The following is a 15,597-nucleotide window of genomic DNA, read 5'->3' as shown; positions in this document are numbered from 1 at the left end:
CTCTCAATCATAAGAAAACACACATAGCAAGAACAAAAGGCAGTGATTCCTTTTTCCATTTCCATGTAACTTGTCCTCAAGGTAAGCAGTCCTGCAACTGAAGCAAAACTGTGTTTCATAATATGAACAGCCACTTAAATACTTTCTCCCCATCTCTTTATGTTTCACTGCTGGGGAAGTTAATAATGATTGAAGTAGGAAGATTATTTTTTTTAAAATCAGAAAGTCAGTTTAAAACAACCTAAAATTCTGCCATAAATATCTAGCAGGCGCTGATGGTCACCTGCACACTTGCACCAGATTGTTTATGTATCCAGCAGTCTGGCCATCAGCAGACCAGAGAGGTGCAATGGGGAGGCTCCACCTTGCTGCAGATTCTGATAACTTCTTGCTGCATTTCTATGATGATCTTGCCTTCTAAGTCCCAGATCTTGATGCCAAGGCCTGTGGTAGCTCAGAACCAGTAGTAGTTGGGGGTCAAGCACAGGGCATTGATGATTTTCTCACCACATAGCATATCATGGTGCTTGCCTGTGTTGAGATCCCATGGCATGTTATGGTCAGCATTGCCTCCAGAAGCACAGAGGGGTTCATCTGGAGAGACAGTCACAGTGTTCAGATGGCCCGGGTGGCCAACGTGGTTCATCTTCAGCTCGCAGTTAGCCGGATTCCATACCTTGACCAACTTGTCCTAGCTACAGAGATGATAGTGTTGCTGTTAGGTGAAAAGTGGATATAAGACACCCACTCTGAGTGGCTCTCCACCTGGTTAATGTATTTGTATATACTCAGGGTTATAACCATGACATGATGGTTTTATCTCAGATTCCAGAAACAGTCTTCTGGTTGTCAATGGAGAAGGCCACACTCAACACATCCTTGGTATGGCCTACAGATCATCTCATAGTGGTGCCCTGTGTGAGCTCCCAGAAGTACAGGTTTCCATCTCAGGAGCCTGAGAGGAAAAAGTGGCCATCTCAAGAGATGATTTTGTCATAGACGAGGTGGGAATGACCCTTCAGGGCATGCTGTGGGATGCCATAGTTGGTTTCGTCCCTGCTCAACATCCACATGATGATGGTTTTGTCTCAAGAGGAGGATTGTATCATGTCCAGGGTAGTAGCGATCTGGTTACCCAGCTCTCCTGGCCTTTGAGAGTGTCACAAAGGGTCATCTGCTCTGTCGTCGTGGTGAGGTCAGGTGTCACTGCAGCAACGAGGATGCCACTGGGTAGCTCAGAGAGACCAGAGGGACAAACACCACAGCAGTCCTGCAAAGGCCCTGCCACAAAAAAGTGAACCAAGCAGGGAAATTTTGATACATGAAAAGTAAAACGTGTAGGCACAGGATGGAATAGTTTCAGTAATTTAGAGTCTATGTGAAGGGCAATATGGGAGAAGGTAATTATGTACATAAGTATCTTGGAGTGGGTTGAATTGTTTGCCCTTTGCCCTTTATGAGTCGTGTGTGTGTGTGTGTGTGTGTGTGTGTGTGTGTATGAGAGAGAGAGAGAGAGAAGTTGTCTATTGCCAATTCATACAAGGATTAAAATTATGAACTATGAACATTTCATGGCAGAATTTTTGCCAATAAATTATTAAACATTAATAATTTATTGAATCTGTAATAGGTGACATGAGAGGAACTGACTCAGGGAAGCAAATTAGGCTGTCCATAGTCACACAGACAGAAAGGTTGGAAACTGGATGGCAACACAGGTCTGTTTGACTAGAAAATTCCAATACATCTTCTTGTCACCTGAATAGTACTTATATTTATTAGAAGAGGTCACTCAAAAGTTCTAGATAAAAGTATATCTAGATCATTGTGCAATAAAAAACATCTTACATCTTCCTTAAATTATGTTAATTTTAGTGTGTCAGTAATAAGAATAAGATAAATTAGTTGTTTGGTAAAGAGGTACTAATCTGATAAGCTCTGAAATTCCTTCAAGCCCTTTTGTTTATTTATATTTCCATGGATAGAAAATGGCCACAAAATATAAGAAGGATGTGACTATTCTCCTAGGAATGTGCATTGTCCACCCCTGTGCCTGACAGGTCGTACTTTTTGTGATGACTCCAGAATACTCTCTATCCTATCAGTAATTCCTTCCAGTGTTGATAATGAAATTGAGAATAGGGACTGGTGGTAGTAAGAACAGGGATGGTGTCTATGGGGTTGCCTAATAACTAATATTGTGGGTAATGTCTAATACAAAGGGATTTTCAATCTGACTGGTAATTCAGGGGAGATAGGATAAAGTGAAATATCTCTGAAATGTCTGAGCTAGATAATGAAGGTTAGGCCAGGTGAACAGAAATGTTAGGAGTTGACCTGTAGGCTAAGAAAGATGTAGAAAAAGGCATTTTTGCCCGCTTAGGCTGAGGTTCTCTTCCTTTTTGAATAGAATCCATAAGATACCTTTAGGTTCTTCTATTTGGTGGAGGTTATTAAAATTTATCATTACTTGTATATTTGAAAAATACATGATCTTCTTTATCATCTCCAAATGTTTAAGTCTGTGCTGTGTAGTAGCTATGATATTTTTTCCCCATTTCTTTTGTTTGTTTGTTTCTAGCAAAATTTTTTTTTTTTTTTTTTTTTTTTTGCCAGCTATTCCCTGATACCTGTGACACTCTTTTTTGCTAAGAAAATACTTATGTCTTGGGTGCTAGATTCATGGCTAGGGTTTTATATTCCCAAAAGAATAAATTCATTATTAACATATGTTTCTGAAGATAAACTTTTATTTAGTCAAAATTTAGTAAGAGTTGAAAGCCATGAATTGCTCTTTTAAAAAACTGAAGAAAATTATAATTATCAGACCTACCTCAAAGCTCTCTGCCTTTATACCTTATCAGACCATTCCCCTTGCATTTATATGTAACAAGGTTACTCTTTTAGTTTAATGTTAATTGCTGATATATCTACTCATAAACTACTGTATAAATTAATGTTAAGAGTTCGGATTGACTAAGAAATGAACTTTAAATTGCCTCTATAAACGTTAAACTTACCTTCAATTTTGTTTTTTAGGAAAACCCATGCTGTGCTTCTCAGTAATTAATAAAATATCAAAATAGGTTACTTGTTAGAAAACTATTAAACAGGTTGATGCTATAGCAATAATGACATGATAAACAGATAAATATATGAAAGTTTATAATCCACAATTTATTTTTAATATCCACAAACTTCTTAATAAAAAAGTATTAACATGTATCCCAGAACTTAATATATAATTAAAAATAAATACATAATTTTTTTTAAAAGTATTAACATAGATCTGCCCATTTAAGAAATGTTTCCATGATAGACACTTAGATACTTCTCAAACAATCACCCACCTCTTCTTCTGATTTAGTTCAGGAATTATGCCTAGGAATGAAAAATCGGTAGTAAACCAGGGTACAACTAGTCTAAAAAGCACTTTTTTTGCAAATTACAATAAAAAATCATCCTATGAACTGATGGATGATGAACAGAAAAAAATCCAGCTTCCATTGGGGCCCACAGACTGCTGAGAAGAATGCATATTGAGCTTCAGCCCCTACTGAAACTCTTGGCCAAGTACGAAGTTACATGAACACATGCAGCAGCCCTGTCTAAGCCACAGCTGCTTATCAGGTGTGCTATGGCTCTGAGGTGGGTTGCAAATATGCTGAGACATTGATCTCTTCAGCTGTCATAACAGCGAAGTGAGTCTTAACATGGCCAAATCCCATGAACAGAACACCTCCAGGCTTCTGCAGTCTGCAACATCTCAAACCCCTGTCATTATTTGCTATGTGACATCACACAAGAAAGGCTAAAACCAGTCTTGGTCACACTGTTCCCATCACATGCGGGTATTTAAAGGTAGATATTTTAGTAGGCTAGGTTGCATATTATTCCCATATAAAAGAGAACCACCTCCACCCTCAACAGAAGCCATGTTGTCAAAATAGCATGTAATGCAAGGAGCCAAGGCAGCCCTTATGCAGGCCTGAAGGAATGCTCAATAGACAGCTGGACATTGTGCCATCAGCAAAATAGGAAACAGCCTTCAGGTTCTTACCAACATTGGGGAACTACTTAATTCATTTTCTGGAGCCCATGTTAGGAGAAATATTAAATGCTCTAACTGCTTAAGCCACGTTTGGTTTGATATATTGCTACTTGTAGCTGAAAATATCCTGAGTGTTCCAACTTGGCACTCCTTCAGTGAGTACTCAGTACAGCAGCCAGAGTGATCCTGTTAAAACACAAGTGGCATCTTATCACCCTTCTGCTCAAAATTCTCAGTAGTTTTCCGTTTCATTCGGAGTAAATGCTAAAGTCCTTTTTCAGAACTAGAAATCCTGTGTAATCTGCCCTTGCTCTATCTCCTCCTTTCCTCCTACCTTCTCTGAATTAATTCCTACTTATTTCTCTTTGTCTATTTTATTTAAACAGATAAAGCATGCATCCAACTTAGGGTCTTTGCACTTGCTATCCTCTGCCTTGAAAACTCTTTTCCCTGATAGCTTCATGGATTGCTTCCTAACACTCTTTTGCTCTTTACATTAATCTTCCTCTCTCATTGAGGCTTTTCCTGGATGCACCATCTAATGACGTTCCAACCACCGATCCCTAACACACCATATTTTCTATATTACTTCCTTCTCTATATTTGCCTGTAGTACTTCTGTGTAACATGTTTTATTTTTTAATTAATTATCTCTTGTGGTCTGTTATTCCCACTGGAATGTAAGTTCCAAAAAGGAGTTATTTTTGCCTGTTTTGTTGCATACTGCATGTCCAGTATCCATAATAGTACCTAGGACTTAGAAGGCTCTTAATAAATATTAGTCAAATGCATGAATCATAGGAGTTAAGTTTACTAGACTACTTGCATTACATTATTCTCGCTTTGAGTGTGACAACTTGTAATTATCTGTATAAAATAACCAAGGTATGTAAATTAATTTAGTACTTTTGTACAAAACCTTATATTGATTTGCAAATTAGTTGACTTAAAATGCCAAGTATTGGCCGGGCGCAGTGGCTCACATCTGTAATCCCAGCACTTTGAGGGGTTGAGGAGGGTGGATCACAAGGTCGGGAGATCCAGACTATCCTGGCTAACATGGTGAAACCCTGTCTCTACTAAAAATACAAAAACATTAGCCAGGCGTGGTGGCAGGTGCCTGTAGTCCCAGCTACTTGGGAGGCTGAGGTGGGAGAATGGCGTGAACCCGGGAAGCGGAGCTTGCAGTGAGCCGCGATCGCGCTACTGCACTCCAACCTGGGCAACAGAGCAAGAATCCGTCTCAACAAATAAATAAATAAATGAATGAATGAATGAATAAATAAATAAAATGTCAAGTATTACAACATGAGTTTTTCATATAAAAATTAGAAAGACAGGCAATCTGATTTTATAAATTGGTAATTGGTTTGATTGATCTAATGTTACTTCCTTTATATCCAAGTGTTCTCATGGTGTGGCCTTGGGATACTATGAGTTCTTTGAGAAGAGTTCATTGATATGTTTTGGATTCCATATTCTAACTAAGATGGGAGTTTTTATGTTTCATCAAAAATATCCAAAATTATATGAGAAGGCTATTGAAATACTGTTCTCCCCTCGAGTTACATTCCTATATAAAGCTGGGCCTTCCTAGTATTTCATTTTGTATGTTTCTTAATAAATTGAGTAGAAAATCAGATAAAAGAATCCACTTATCCTCTATTAAGTCAAATATCAAGGAATTTGCAAGTGGTAGGCAATTAAACTCTTCTATTTTATTTAAAACAATTTATATTTATCCAAAAAATATGTTATTTATATTAATGTTTAATGAATTTATTATTAATGAATGAATAAGCATATATATTTGAAATATCAGATTAATTTTGGGTACAAGGAACATCAACAGTTATAATCCATATAAACAAAAACTCTTCAGAGAAATCAATACTTTTCAGCAATGTAAAGGGATCCTGAGATGGAAAAAAAAAAAAAAAAGGAGGGAGGGAGTCAATTTTTGTTACTAGGTCCCTTATGTCTTTATTTGTTAAATAAACATTTATGTGTTTTAACACTTCCCAGCCCCATCAAGACCCGATCATCTACCATCCTGGTAGTATCTTCACACTACTGGATTTTGTTTAGATACTAAATAGCTTTTAATCATATTATCTTACATATGATTTTTTTTCTCCAGCCAAGACACCAGTATTTCAGAGAAGCCCTTTCATGGCAGTGACCCACACTTAATTGTTGCATCTGATGCCCTTAAGAGGGTGCAAAGCAGTGTAAATGCTCAATGAATTTAAAAAAAAAAAGGAATTAATGAATGAATGATATATGAAGAGATGAATATAAGCACTTTCCTTATAACTAAAAAAAATCTAGTTTGCTATTTTATGTTTCAAATTATTTAACATAGAGCTTGTTATATTGCTGGCAGTTTTCTTTCTTTTTTAAACTTACAGTAATATGGTGGCAAGTCATTTGTTTGGTATGAATCTATAACTAAGTAGCCAATTTTGAAAGTTAACTTTGAATGTTAAGAATGTCAAAATATATCTCCACAAATTACCAGATTAATAGATATGTAAGAATTCCTATTACAGATTCAGTTTCAGGAACTTCATGCTAGGCTTTCTTGACTTAAATCTCCAACTAAAAAGCCTGAGAAACTGTATTCCCCTACAACTCCTCAAGTAATTGGTGATATTGGTCAAGGATTGTTTCCTAAATAAAACCAAAGTGGATTACATTTGAGTTGCTAAAATCAAAATAGGACTATACTGATTTTAGTTCCCAGATCCATTTTGATTCTTCTACCAGTCACTGATAACCAAAGTTTATTAAGTTAAATTTATTCAGAATTCATAATGACTTTATTGTAGAAATCTGTGAATAGATTTGCAATTGAGAGATAGACAAAAATTACCTTTGATAAAATTAGTAAATTAATAGTTTTTTGGGTTAGGTAGGGACTTAAGATGAAACTGTTTAACTTATTTAAGAAAACAACTTGATCTAAGCAGTCTATTAGAGCACTTGTATAGAATAGTGTGCTAATTATGTGTCTCTTATCTCTTCGTTAAAGTATATTTTTCAGAATTGTTATTTGGTAGCATTGTTTAATAATTGGTTTATGGTGCTTTATAGCCCTAAAGGAAACAAATTCATATTTGGTTATAAATGCCCTACATTTCTGACTTTTAACTAATTACAGATGATAACTTCCTCGCCCCAATTAACTCTTAATTAATGAAGTTTTATATATTTTTTTCTTTTTCTCTTATGTGATTTTGGTAATGAGTTAATCGACATTAAGAAACATTGTTTTTCAAAAATTTGCTAGCCTTTTTTTATGCTCTATTTTAGTACATGTTGAAACAGGTGTAAGTAACTTAAAGAAACAAACAAGTGTCTGTACATATCCTTCACCCACTTTTTGATGGAGTTGTTTGGTTTTTTTTCTTGTAAATTTGTTTAAGTCCCTTGTAGATTCTGGATATTAGACCTTTGTCAGATGGATAGACTGCAAAAATTTTCTCCCACCCTGTAGGTTGCCTGTTCACTCTGATGATAGTTTCTTTTGCCGTGCAGAAGCTCTTTAGTTTAAGTATATCTCGTTTGTCAATTTTGGTTTTTGTTGCGATTGCTTTTGGTGTTTTAGTCATGAAGTGTTTGCCCATACCTATGTCCTGAATGGTATTGTCTAGGTTTTCTTCTAGGGTTTTTATGCTTCTAGGTTTTACATTTAAGTCTTTAATTAATCTTGAGTTAATTTTTGAATAAGGTGTAAAGAAGGGATCTAGTTTCTGTTTTCTGCATATGGCTAGCCAGTTTTCCCAGCACCATTTATTAAATAGGGAATCCTTTCCCCCATTGCTTGTTTTTGTTAGAAGACATTTATGGGGCCAGCAAACATTTGCAAAAAAGGTCATCATCACTGGTCATTAGAGAAATGCAAATCAAAACCACAACGAGATACCATCTCATGCCAGTTAGAATGGCAGTCATTAAAAAAGTCAGGAAACAACAGATGCTGGGGAGGATGTTGAGAAATAGCAATGCTTTTACACTGTTGTTGGGAGTGTAAATTAGTTCAATCATTGTGGAAGACAGAGTGTGGTGATTCCTAAAGGATTTAGAACCAGAAATACCATTTGACCCAGCCATCCCATTACTGGGTATATACCTAAAGGATTATAAATCATCTACTGTAATGACACATGCACACAGATGTTTATTGCAGCACTATTCTCAATAGCAAAGACTTGGAACCAACCAAATGCCCATCAATGATAGACTGGATAAAGAAAATGTGGCACATATACACCATGGAATACTATGCAGCCATAAGAAAGAATGAGTTCATGTCCTTTGCAGGGACATGGATGAGACTGGAAACCATCATTCTCAGCAAACTAACACAGGAACAGAAAACCAAAGACCACATGTTCTCACTCATAAGTTGGAGTTGAACAATGAGAACACATGGACATAAGGAGGGGAACATCACACACCAGGGCCTGTTGGGGGTGAGGACAAGGGGAGGGAGAGCATTAGTAGAAACATCTAATGCATGCGGGACTGAAAACCTAGATGACTTAATAGGTACAGCAATCCACCATGGCACATATGTACCTATGAAACAAATCTGGTGGTGCATATGTATTCCAGAGCTTAAAGTAAAATTGAAAAAAAAAAAAAAAAAGAGAGAGGGAGAGCAAACAAAACTAGCACTGAGGAAACACCTACAGCAAGCCTGGGACTCATAAACACTCCCATATTTTCTAATATAATTCTCAAAACAGCATCCAGTTACTTTAAGAACAGAAAATGAACTGAGGCTAAGAATAATAAATTGTTTTTCCAAGATCATGCAGTAAGTAGGACAACTGGGATTTACACTGTTTTTTGTTTTTTTTTTTTAAAAAAAATCTGAAATACTCCTTATGTCTTACTTCAAAATATTTCTATGTTCTCTAAAAAGTGAACTGAGCTAAGCCTACGTTTTGTGGTGCATAAACTATACCAACATACCAACATCATTATGACCTTAATCATTCATTATGATACCACTTTGCTTTATGTTCCAAGGTATCCACTGTCTTCTAGATATTTTTTATTTTGTTATGAATAATTTTCCTTATTTAAGTATACTATTCTTATTATTTTAGTACTAATAGCCCAACTGTATCAAAACACATTTTTTATTTCTCATTTAAAAATATTTTTAAAGAGTCATAAGTTAAATAACTGTTCTCAACACAGACTGCTATGGGCAGATACCAGGAACTAAGTTTACTAAGAGATTCTTCATAGTTTTAGTTTTTTACTTGTTTTCTTTCTAATTTTATGGTTTTATTACACTCTTATTTAAATGAAAGCTAAAATACTTATTCTACTTAGGTCTATAGTCTTCATCACTTTAAGAAGAAAACAAAGTTATTTCATTTAAGTATCTGGGTATTGCAGTAATTCATTGTGTAGTTACAGAACATATCATAGAGCAGTCATGTAACCCTTCTCTCAGACAGCCATTCAAGGCTGCCTATGTCTTCTCAGGAGGAGATAGAATGATTAAGCTGTCATTATCTTCTGGTGCCACTGAAAGGACAATAGTTTCAATGCCATATTGCCTGACATTTAAACTGATAAACCTTGGGATATTGAGAAGCAGAAGGGACTAGGGGAAGGAGAGAGCCAATTTTTAAATTGTTACTATATAAGAAGATTCTAGGATTTTTTCCCACTCTGAAATTTAACTTGCATTCCATGTAACAAAAAATAGACCATGTAAAATGAATATCATCATTTTATGTCTATTCTTTTATATCACTGTGAAAGAAAGCAATAAAAATTTACCAAAGAACCACAGGATTGTGAATGAGTTTTCAGAATATGAGTGAGTATGCTTCACAGAAAACCAAAGAGCTGCTCCCCTAATTACTAATGACTGGTCTGAGAGATACCAAATGACAATGAGATTAAAATGGTAACAGACAACTCAATAACAGCATGAGCAAAATGGTTGGAGATCCAACTGTAGTATAAAGTTAAATCCTTTTTTTTTTTTTTTTTTTTTTTTTTTTTTTTTTTTTTTTTTTTGAGACAGAATCTTGCTCTGTCGCCCATTCTGGAGCGCAGTGGCACAATCTCGGCTCACTGCAAGCTCTGCCTCCTGGGTTCACGCCATTCTCCTATCTCAGCCTCCCGAGCAGCTAAGACTATAGGCGCCCGCCACCACACCCGGCTATTTTTTTTGTATTTTTAGTAGAGACGGGGTTTCACGGTGTTAACCAGGATGGTCTCGATCTCCTGACCTCGTGATCCGCCCGCCTCGGCCTCCCAAAGTGTTGGGATTATAGGCATGAGCCACCGCGCCCGGCCAAGTTAAACACTTTTACTCTGTAGTCAGAGAAACCTGGATTCAAATGCCAATTTCATGTTTTTTCAAACCTGCATGACTTTGAGCAAGTTAACTGACAGAAAGCTTATTTTCCTTATCTATAAAATGATTCTAGGCATGCTGGCTCATGCCTGTAATCCCAGCATTTCCGGAAGCTGGGGCAGGAGGATCATTTGAGCACAGGAGTTTGTGAACAGCCTGGACAACATAAGGAGACGCTGTCTCTATAAAACATTAAAGTAAAGTTAGCTGGGGGTGGTGGTACATGCCTTAGTTAGTCCTAGCTACTGGAGAGGCTGAGAGAGGAGGATCACTTAAGCCATGGAGGTTGAGGATGCAGCGAGCTGAGATTATGCCACTATACTGTAGCCTAGGAGACAGAGCAAGACCCCATCTTGCTATTTAAATAAAGAAATTATGCATCTATATAAATAATCCCTCCAAAATAAGAAAGTAAATAGAACATAACTGCTACCTATATCTTAACATGGCTCTGATGATTAATGATATAGTGCATAAAAGAGTGTTTCAGCAATGATTAGTGTAAAAAAGGATGTAATAATATTGGCTACATATTCTATTAATATGCTTTATATGTAAAAATAGATAAAATAAGTAAGGCATTTAGAGAATACAAATACAAATTTAAGAAAATTAAAGGAAGAAAGATTAGTAAGTAAAAATGAGGCCGGGCATGATGGCTCACGCCTGTAATCCCAGCACTTTGTGAGGCCGAGGCAGACTGATCACTTGAGGCCAGGAGTTCGAGACCAGCATAGCCAACAAGATGAAACACCATCTTTACTGAAAATACAAAAAAAAAAAAAAAAAAAAATAGCCAGATGTGGTGATACCTGCTTGTAATCCCAGCTGCTTGGGAGGCTGAGGCAGGAGAATCTCTTTTTTTTGTTTTTGTTTTGTTTTGTTTTGTTTTGTTTTTTGAGACAGAGTTTCATTCTGTCACCCAGGCTGCAGTGCAGCGACGCAATCTTGGCTCACCACAACCTCCACCTCCTGGGTTCAAGTGATTCTCCTGCCTCGGCCTCCCAAGTACCTGGGATTACAGTCATCCATCACCACGCCTGGCCAATTTGTGTAATTTTAGTAGAAACGGGGTTTCACATGTTGGCCAGGCTGGTCTCAAAGTTCCGACCTCAGGTGATCTACCCACCTTGACCTCCCAAATTGCTGGGATCACAAGGGTGAATCGCCACACCTGGCCGGGAGAATCTTTTGAACCCAGGAGGTGGAGGTTGCAGTGAGTTGAGATCATCCCACTGTACTCTGGCCTGGACCACAGAGTGAGACTCCATCACAAAAATAATAATATAAAATAAAAATGAGATCTATTTAGTCCTATTATTTGCCTGCACTGTTTCTCTATGCATCCAAGTAGATATAGTAATGAACTCACTTTTATCAATTACAGTATTCATAGTGTCCATAAGAAAAAAAGCCACATTAATTAGGTCATAGAGAAATGTCAATATAAACTGACTTTAAAAGGTGTATTGAAAGATACAGTAGATATCATATTTATATTCTAAAGCATATGTTAGTGCAAGCCAGAACATAAAGGTCATTCAACACAGCATGAACAACACTAACAGGAGCCACAGCAATGCAGGATAACTTTTCACAGCTCTTGAGGATTCAGTTTAAGTCAAGGATACGGTGTAGACTGTCAACTTACTTCCAGAGGAGCAGGGGAAGTCTGTAATAAAATCATGTGACATGGACTTTAAGTAGTTTTCCATAAATATTGGTTAATACAAGTCAGATTGTGATAAAGAACAGTAGAGTCTAAAGTTATACGAGCATCTGGGATGTATTGACACATGTACTTCATCCATCAACCCCATCAAGGGCTGTCAAGAATGAGCATCTGTTTCTTCATCCAATCATAACAGTGGCAATCATATTCATAAACAATGTAGCAAATTACGTCTGGTTGCCCTATAGCTCAGGAATAACACTTGATGATCTTTCTTTAATTCTCTGTAGCCAATGACTTAAAATATTCTTATTCAGACCGAAGCAGTAATCAATATATGCCCTACCTAACATGAGCAAGTTTTTACCACCACATAAACAGCTACAGATGAAGAATAAAAGGATAACCAATTCTAAAGGACTGCCATTATCTACCAACCATAAAATATTAGATAAATTCAGAATAAAATTGTATTATGATTTTTATTAACAGCATAGTGAAAGGGTGAACTATTTTCAAAATACTGGATGTTAAAAAGCATAGTTTTAGGCAGCAACTTCCACTGTTAGCTTATTGGTGGCTGTGGCAACAAGCTCCTGCAGAGCACTGAGCCTCCTAGAATCTTCCTCCAGTTAGTTTCCTGTGGGTGACAATCACTCCTGAGCCAACACCAGCACATTTTAACTTCTGCAGGAGCAACCATCATGACACAGAAAGCTAACTGCTTTTTTAAAGGATGTTTTTACAGATACCTGTTGAAATCAGATAGATTAATGTCAAATAAGTCAGGTCCCAAATTCATATTTTTAGCAGCATTGATTTGAAAATGTCAGTTATGATAGAGTAATATCTACTTAAAGTTGGTTAAGAGAATGTTTTTTCCTTGTCAGTGTCAACTTAAAGGATCTCCCCTGAATCTTTATATTTATATTGCAATGTAAGAAACAAATGCTAGTACTGTGTCAAAAGCTATTACCATTCCAATGAATATCATCAATATTTCCTTCAATAATATGGGAGGTTTTCTTTTGGTTTTTATTTCATATATTTTCTTTTGTCTAAGGAATTTCATTTCATATCTCAGGAAAAGATAATAAAACCATTTTTCACCATAAACAGTTTAAATGTTTCTATATTCATTTTGTTTTATATTCATTTAAGCCTTATATATTGTCATTTGGCATTATAACAGTGGAATATTGTCTATAGGTGATCTCCACATTCTGGCATAAAGATTAGTCCTTTTATGAGATGGAGAAATGAGGGAATGGTATTTTTTGTCATTTAATCAGGCAGTATGCAAATGTCTTTTATGAGCCAAGCACTGCATTACTAGGGATATGGTAATGAATAAGACAGACACAGTTTATACCCTCAAGCAGCTTATGCTGCATCAGAGAAGAGGCACATTAAGCAAATGATTTTCAATAACTAAACACATTATTTCAAATGTACAAAGGGCTTTAGAGAACTACTTGGTTGTAGGTAGGTTGGGAAGTACTAATATTTCTTTGTGTGATTTCTGGACACTGCATTTTTATCTTAATAAGGCCTGTAATACTTACTTAGGTTTGTGTGGCCTTTGTGATGGGGATGGAGAATGAAGGATGAGAAGATGTGAAAAGACATGTACAGAATGTTCTGGCAATGAGATTTAATAAAACACAGCTCTTGGTAATGTATCAAGTGAGAATGCCCTGTTACTTTGCCTTGGAAATGTATGACGAGACCCTGTTCCCTCAATTCAGTTAGCATGGGGTGAATACCTACAGAGTATCAGAAACTCTGTAATACAACAAAGACTGAAACGGCTTTATTTTTCTGAGACCTTATTTTAAATAAGTCAAAGAATCACATAATTTTAATACGATATGACAGTGCTCAATGGAAAGTAAATTTTACTGTAAGGAGACAAAACAAGGGTTGAAAATAATAAAAAAAATACAGCAAGCAGCTAAAAGAGGTTAAAAAAAAGGTAACAAATGAAAATGAGGTTGAGGGTAGGGAAAGTATGTCAAAGTGTCAAAACAAAGGTAGGAAGGAGGAAGATAATCTAGGCGTTCTATGCATACACTATTTATTTTTGGAGGCTGCATAAGAGAATAAAGAGATTGAAGAATAAAGTCAGATAAGCTAAAAGTAGCTAGTAGTAGGTAGAGAGGTATGTAAGAATATTATAAAAATGTTTATAATTGTTTATATTATCTATCTGTCTATTTAGTGCAGAAGGAGTTCTGGCTCAGGAAATTCTACAGATAATGCTTCAAATGCTGTTTCTCATATGTGTGAGGCTGTACATTTAGTTTTACCTATTGCCTTCTGCATCAGAATTGTATGAGGTTCCGTTGACAAGGCAGATTTCATAGGCTGTAGCCTAATGCCAGACATAAGAAGAATTTTTAAAGTGGGACCACCCCGCATGCCAGTTCTTACTCCCAGGTTATTCTGAAGCCACTAACATTTGAGAACAATTGGATAAAAGCCTGTGACAATTTCCTTCCCTAAATTTCCTAAAATGTGCATACACAAATGTATGCATACACATAAACCTTAAAACAATTTTAAAGGGTAATGAGTGTATATACTCCCCTTCACATTTTGTATTGTCTTTCATTTTGTCCATATAACAGGAATCCCAATATATTGTGTCCAAATTTCCCTCTAGACAACTCCTTGACAGCAGATCACAGGCTTAATTTGATTGTGGAATACTTCTACGGTAGTTTCCGAAGTTCTTGGTGTCAGAGACCCTCTATATTCTTAAAAAATATTGAGGACCAAAAGAGCTTTCATTTATATTAGAGGTCAGCAAACTGTAGCCTGCAAGTCAAATACAACCAATGTCTTCTTTTTGTAAATAGCATTTTTGGAACAGAGTTACTGCCATTTATTTTCGTATCATCTATAGCCGTTTTCTCACTGTAACAAGAGAGTTGAGTAGTGACAGAGATCATACGGTTGGCCAAGCCTAAACTCTTTATAATCTTGTCCTTTACAGAAAATGTTTGCTGGATTCTGGTGTATGTGGATTATAGCCATTGATTTTTAGCACAGTGGAAACTAAAGCTGAGAAAATTTTAAAATTAGGAAATGTACTAGCACACATTCCATTAGCCACCAGAGCTAATGTTCAAAACTCCACTGTATAGTCATGAAAGAATGAGAATGAAAAAGGCAAATGGCATCTTAGTATTTTAAGAAAATAGTTTTGACCTCATATGACAAGCTGAATAGCTTTGATGAACACTAAGTATCCTTAGACCACATTTTGAGAACCCCTGGGATGGTACATGGCCAATAGCAGCTGCTTAATACATAATGGAATGCATAAGTAATAACCAAAAAAAAAAAAAGAGAAAATATTTGCATCATTATGTATTACAGTTTACAAAAAAAATTTATGTCTATTTCTACTTTAGGAAAATGTAAAGAGGCAGAAATATAAAAGAAAAGAATTTTGGTGTAGGAGATATTAGAGCA

The 15,597-nt window shown here is 36.2% G+C and overlaps 1 protein-coding gene, 1 long non-coding RNA gene and 1 pseudogene across 5 annotated transcripts in view; 1 reads left to right on the top strand and 2 right to left on the bottom strand.

Moving 5' to 3' along the window:
- The window catches only part of GRID2 (glutamate ionotropic receptor delta type subunit 2), a 1,531,999-nt gene that overhangs the window by 524,276 nt on the left and 992,126 nt on the right, over positions 1-15,597 (top strand). The gene's annotated exons all lie outside the window — the stretch shown is intronic.
- Positions 1-15,597, bottom strand: part of LOC126954726 (uncharacterized) — a 560,097-nt gene that overhangs the window by 459,097 nt on the left and 85,403 nt on the right. The gene's annotated exons all lie outside the window — the stretch shown is intronic.
- LOC126954698 (receptor of activated protein C kinase 1-like) lies at positions 92-3,594 on the bottom strand (annotated as a pseudogene).

The sequence above is a fragment of the Macaca thibetana genome, chromosome 5 (assembly GCF_024542745.1).
Source record: "Macaca thibetana thibetana isolate TM-01 chromosome 5, ASM2454274v1, whole genome shotgun sequence".
Lineage (NCBI taxonomy): Eukaryota > Metazoa > Chordata > Mammalia > Primates > Cercopithecidae > Macaca > Macaca thibetana.
The sequence above is the reverse complement of the archived record's forward strand: the minus strand, read 5'-3'. Positions and strand labels throughout refer to the sequence as shown.